The sequence below is a fragment of the Ochotona curzoniae genome, unplaced genomic scaffold, assembly GCF_017591425.1.
Source record: "Ochotona curzoniae isolate NIBS_2020 unplaced genomic scaffold, NIBS_Ocur_1.0 contig_43, whole genome shotgun sequence".
NCBI classification, from domain to species: Eukaryota; Metazoa; Chordata; class Mammalia; order Lagomorpha; family Ochotonidae; genus Ochotona; species Ochotona curzoniae.
Window position 1 is genome coordinate 36,588,110 of NW_024466218.1, and position 6,508 is coordinate 36,594,617.

General features: G+C 40.2%; 1 pseudogene; it reads right to left on the reverse strand.

Annotated features, from left to right (window-relative positions):
• Positions 1-5,641: 5,641 nt before the first annotated feature.
• LOC121159773 lies at positions 5,642-5,790 on the reverse strand (annotated as a pseudogene).
• Between the last annotated feature and the right edge of the window lie 718 nt (positions 5,791-6,508).

The window sequence follows — 6,508 nt, forward strand, 5'->3', positions numbered from 1 at the left end:
TAAGTTATTCCAGCTAAGGTCAGTAGGAATTTATTCTCAGCTGGAGGAATCCAAGGGTACAGATTTAAAGCCACATAGCAGAGGAGAGCATCAATTTGATGTGAGGGGCGTAAACGGATTTGCTCCAGGAACATGTCACAGCCTGGTCTTCCTCTGACTTAGAACTGCGTCTGATGTAGCTGCAATGAAGGGATAACTTTTCCAGCTTTCAGTGTTCTGACGTTTTTAAATGCATGTCCTATGGAAAATGTGATGAATCTATTTCTTGAAACTACGAGAGTCATCTTTCGGACTTGCAATTTAGTTTACACAATTGGATGTTTCATACATTTAAAAAAAAAAGGCAACTTTGATGAAATGCTTACCACTTAAAGATTTGTACAATAATTTTTGAAGATTAATTCAGAGAACGCAATGGATAATTAATACACAGGCTGTTAGAAGGCTGATTTAGAACCCCCAAATTTCGCATCACAGTACCTGGGTTCAACTCCCTGCTCTGCCTTCTGTTTATTTCCTGCCAGTTCAGATCTGGGAGGTTACAATGATGGCTCAGCTAGGTGGCTTTCTGCCCCTCACATGGAACAACTGGATTGAATCCCACCACCCATCTTTGAATCCTCAGCACACTGTCCATTGTAGGAGTTTGTGGAATGAAGCGGTGAATGTGCCCTCTCTCCCTCTCTGTCTCTGACTCTCAAATAAAATGCATTGTTAAATAATTTTAAAATGAACAGAGTTCCTTCTACATTCTGTTGTTTTAAGTTTATTATTTATTTGAAAGGCAGAGCTATTGAGAGAATAAAAGAGAGAAAAATCTTCCATTTATACCTTTCCTAAATTGCACAACAGCCAGGTCTGGGCCAGGTTGGAGGCAAAAGCTTCTGCCACAAGGGTAACAGGAGCCCAACACTTGGACTATCTTCCATCACTTTTCCCAGGCCATTTGCAGGGAGCTGGGCTGAAGGTGGAGCAGCCAGAGCACTTGGGCTGTCTTCCATTGCTTTTCCCAGGCCATTTGCAGGGAGCTGGGCTGAAGGTGGAGCAGCCAGAGCACTTGGGCTGTCTTCCATTGCTTTTCCCAGGCCATTTGCAGGGAGCTGGGCTGAAGGTGGAGCAGCCAGAGCACTTGGGCTGTCTTCCATTGCTTTTTCCAGACCAGTAGCAGGGAACTGGATTGGAGGTAGAGCAGCCAGAACTTGATCCAGTACCTATATGAGATGCTGACACTGAGGGTAGTGGCTAGCTTGGCATGCCACAGCATTGGTCCCAAGCTCTCTTGGGTCTCAGCAGGAGGCTAGACTTCCTTGAAATCACAAATAAAGATGGTCAAAATAAACATTGTCTACACTTAAATTATTTAGGAGGACAGAATCTAGATACAGTATTGAGAGAGCAAATAATTTGAAACAAATCTTTCAGGATTGCTAAAATGCAAAGATAAGCCAGAATGGCCCAAAAAAAAGCCAAAAAATGAGTCAGCAAGTTTAATGCCAAGAGAGCAAATGACTTGACATAATTTAATGAAATTTAAATACAGTGAGAGGATAAAGCTTTGTTTATCAAATATCTGCTGCAGTATTACAAGAAAAAAATCCGAGAACGACCTTGTGTAGGTGTTTGTCTTTGTTAGATGTTTATGGGATTTTCCTGTTAATGGGAGAACATTGTGTATTTCCATTGTTAACACAAATTCAACATTGAACATAGCCACTATTCTAACACAGGTGTTAAGAAAATTGAGTATATTGAATAACTTACTGTTTTGAATGTGATAATCTGTTGTCATCTCTCCCTTCCTTTTGTGGACTTCGGTGCAGGTGAAGAGCAAGGAAGGTGACTGATAAATTTCATTGTAGTGAGAAGAGTTAGCAGATCAACCACGGGGAGGAATTTCCTCCCAGAGCCAGCTCTGCTCTGGCTTGTCGTTCTGCAAGAGATGGGGAAGATGAGGGAGATTTTCCATTTTGCAGCACAGAAGGAGGTTATTTTAGTTTGGTTACTTTAAAACATTTATTGAATCTGCTGCCAAAAAGACACATTTATTGTTAAAAATAAAGTATGCAATATATCCAGGCAAAGGGAATAAATGCATAGGAAGACAGAAGCGCCCCTATCGTCCATCCACCCGTGGAATGTGACAACAGAGCAGCACTTGCTGGCCTGGCTGCTCCAGCCTCATCTTTCGGTTCAGCTGTTCATGTGAGTATTTGGTCATGTGCAAAAACACATGCTGTCCACACACTCGTAAGGGAATGTCAGACAATTGCTCCACAACTTCCTTACTGTTTCCTGTTTTGAAAACTTAGAGCATTCTTACATTTTCTCTCTCACACATATTGGACACACTGAAATGTTCAGACTGAAACTGCTATACTCTATGGACGTCTTCAATTATTTCCTTGAAATAGTTTCCTAAAAGGAGAATAACTGATTCAAAGGGAAAAAAGCATCTGATAAATGTGCACGAATTACTTTCGGAATGTTTTTATGCAAAGTCACGTCAAGCAGGAGCGTAAAATGTTCCCGCTTCCTTGCATTATTGATGACCATTGCTACTACTACTATTTATCTGTTTATACTGAAGTGAAAATGCACATTTTCTATTAATTCTTATTTATTATATGTAAACTTAAATGTGTGTGTGAGTGTGTGAGGGCAGGGGAGAGTATATGGCAGCCATTTGTGTTAAGAAGAATCATGCAGCACATGGTTGGATGAATGTCGCTTCATAAGAGGCAAAATGTCTGTAAAACATTGAGGTTCCACTTTTCCACCTGGAAAATAATAAAGCAGCCATAATTTCATCAGGTGACAAGTAACACTAAAACATAATTACTTAATTTTGGCAACAAAACAGTACTATATTCTACACAGAGTTAGCAATGCAGATTAGTTGATTTTAGGGAAACACTGATGAACAGTGAATAATACAGGCCCCTTAGGCTGATGAAAGATCGAATCATTTCAGCCTTGGGTTTCTTTATTCATCTACTGGAGAAGGGTCCCTAGCCAACTGAGAATACACAAAAGAACGTTACGAGACCGAAATATCACACCAACAAGATGTGTGAAATGTCACCTAGAGCGTAAAAGCACATGCCACAGTCACAGGGATACTCTGGAGACACTGGACTGGCTGCAGAAGGGCCCAGAAACACTCAACAAAGACCAGAGGGGGAGGAATGTCAGGGCCAACCTAGCTCATGTCCTCCTTCAGGGAGAACTGGAGGGGATGGAAAAGGTGAGAGGCTCGGGGTGGCACAAGGCAAAGCAGAAAGTAAAACAGACCAGATGAACTTCTCAGCAGAACGCAGGACAGACTGAGGCCTCCATCACTCCTTCCGTGTTTATTTAATCAACAGGAACTTTACAGAATCTCTGCCGTCATTCCTTAGCATCTCACAGCAGTTCTTTGACATTCTTGTATTAAATGAAATTACAAAAACTTAAAATGTAAAAATGAAATGGCACACAGAAATCAATATGTGCCTCAGAATAAATTTCTGGTGTGTTGTCCCATTAGACAACAAAAACAGGCCCGAGGTGTGAGCTTGTTTGTGCTGCTTGTCATTGCCAACATGCAGGAAGGTGAAGTTTTTATGACCCTGTACTTTCCGGGTTATCTGAAGCGGGGGCAGGGCTGCTTCCATGAAGAAATGAAAACATCAGGTAAAGTGCAATCAAATCTGTGGATCTTTTAAAAACAATCACTTATAATTGCATAGTTCTGTGATTGCAAAACCCTACTATACCTATGAAATGTCAGTGGGATTTTGTTCATGAATTTTTACTGGGAAAGCTGAAGCTTGCCTTGCTAAGTGATTCCCAGCAAATGTTGCCTTCATGATAGAGCCAGGTTCATAGCCAGGTACGTATTTGATTCCCCCAATGTGATGTGTAAACAAAAATGCAAACAAAGTAAATTTTCATTACATCTAAGTCAATTCAAGTTGAATTAAACTGTGCAATAAATTTGAATTTTCATTTTTTCTTTGTTTTTTCTTCCATCTATAACCACTAGGAAGATTCAGCCATCTTTTTGCTTAATTTCCTAGTCCTTTAACTGCTTAGCAGGCAAGGTATGCTAACATCTACCCCCAATTATTTACAGGGAAGGGAAAGAACTTTGACCTTCAGAAATTTTCCAAGATGCCAAGTATTAAATTGGCATTTTTTTCTGGCAATGTTTAAAAGGTAGAGGTGAAATTGATGTAGCTACTGGCTGTGGTAGGTGACTAACAGAAGAAATCAATTCAGAAAATAAGAGTCACCATTCTGATGAATACCAAAGATAAGCACAAACTATTTTAGGATTATAAGGCAGGTGGAATGTATGATTTCATGAGTGACACAAATCGAGTTTGACAGGACAAAACATGAAATCAGCTAGTCCTCAGCAAAGCACAGTTATCCCAAGGTTGCTGTTTTAACAACACACGAAAAAGAATTTCTACGCTCACAGACGTTTCCCGGGAGCTGGAACTGCCTCCTCCTGGTCTTTCACATGGATTCAGGGCACAGGCGTTGAAATCACCCTCAGCTGCCTCCTCCAATGTCTTAGCAGGAAGCCGGGACAGAAGAGCCGCTGGGACCCAAACTGGCCCTCGGATACGGAATGTCAGCAGTGCAAGTGGCAGGCTAATCCACCACGCCATTGCACCACACCTCGGCACAAACTATTTTTAACTAAGACAATCTATCCTTGGTCAGAGAAAAGAGGTGTTCAATTTGATAATGATGGCTGAAAAGTCATGAAAGAGGCCAATTCAGCGGAGTTGTGAGATAGCATCAGTGCGATAGTTTCTTTAAGAAAGCGTGAAGAACTGCCTAAAAGGGAACCCTGCAGTCAAGTCAAGGGAAGGAATCAAAGAGGAAATATTATTTATATTTATTTATATGTTGGAGGAAAGGAATGGATATCCCAATGACAGCCTTTATTTTCATGGTTCAGTAGAATAAAATATCATCTGCTGGAACCCAGGGGATGGGAGGGAGAGTTGGAGGTTAAAATAGCGTTTAGAACAGTTGGAAGTTCATTCTGAAGAGTTCAGTTCTGCTTGGTGACTGAATTTGAATGACAGCGGTGTCAGATTTCAAGGCAGTGTGAACAGAAACCCAATGTTCCCAATGAGGAGGATTTTGATTACTAGGGAAAGTGAAAGTTAGCAAGAGTTCATGACCTGGTGTCTGCTTTCGGAATTTCACAAAGTTAGCCTAATACAAACAAGAACAAACCAGAGCTTCTGACAAATTGAAACAGGTTCAAAATTAAATGGTTTTGGCATTTCTGGCTAAAAATAACAGTTAAAAAAAAACAAAAATAAATACCAGTGCTTGAGTAGGAAGAATTACTGGAAGCCGAAATAACAGCTCGTATCATCACTTACGTTTTTTCAGTTTATGTCTTCCAGAACTTTCTGAGCACCCCTAGTATGTATTTATTTTTAAATCTTTCCATCCAAATAGACCAATTTTGGAATTATATCTTGCACTAACTTTTCAAAATAGCCTCACATATCCAAATAAAAGTTCAGACACACTGTTGTCCCCCACTTTACCTTAAGCTGGATTCCTAATACGTGATTCTTCTGAGATGACCACTAAGAGCTTGCACTGGGGAGGGGCGAGTGGCTGTCTGTGGAATCGTGCTGTCACACAAATGGATGACTCACCTGCTAAGCCCCTCTCCCAGATATTTTGAATCTAAAATTTCAAAACAATTTTAATTAGCAACAGTCGCGCCTCAGAGAAACCTCATTGGCTACGATGTTTCCACTGCACAAACTTCAAAGTAATTTTAACATTTCATCCTTAATATAAATCTCAAGAAAGTGCTCAAATAGCAAGTATTATTATCTTCCTAAAATTAGCACCAACTCCATATACTACTTATTTAAATATTCAGATAGCATTCAAATTTTTCCAGGTACAAAGATCAATTTTATATAGTATTTTTTTCATTAAGAGCCAAATATACTTTTGAATTCGCCGGATCTATTTTCAGTCTAGAGCACCCCCTTTCGTTTTGTTTTGCTGTACGTTGTTGTCTTTTGGTAATGCCCACAATTTCCAATGGCTGAGGAACGTGGATGGTCTACAGCGAGTTCACCAGCCTGCCCACGGTAGAGTTTATTACCATATTCCTATCTTTCTTCTATTTTTTGGTGATTGCTCAAATACAGGTGGGATTCTTTGGTGACTGTAATTCATATTTTATCTTCACTGGGAACTAACTCTTAATTTTCATTAGTGAAGTTAGCGGCATCCATTGCAAACTTTATGTGGATTTATTATTTCATGGAGAGACAGTAAAAAGTGACACTCCACTTTGGTCATTCCTTCTTATGATTAATTAAATTCATTTTTCTCATCACTCAACTATTTGGCTGTGTTGAGGCACAAGTCAAGCCGATAAAGGAGTGTGTGTGTGTGTGTGTGTGTGTGTGTGTGTGTGTGTGTGTGTCTGTGTGTCTGTGTGTGCACGCGCACACTTTAACCCACTTCA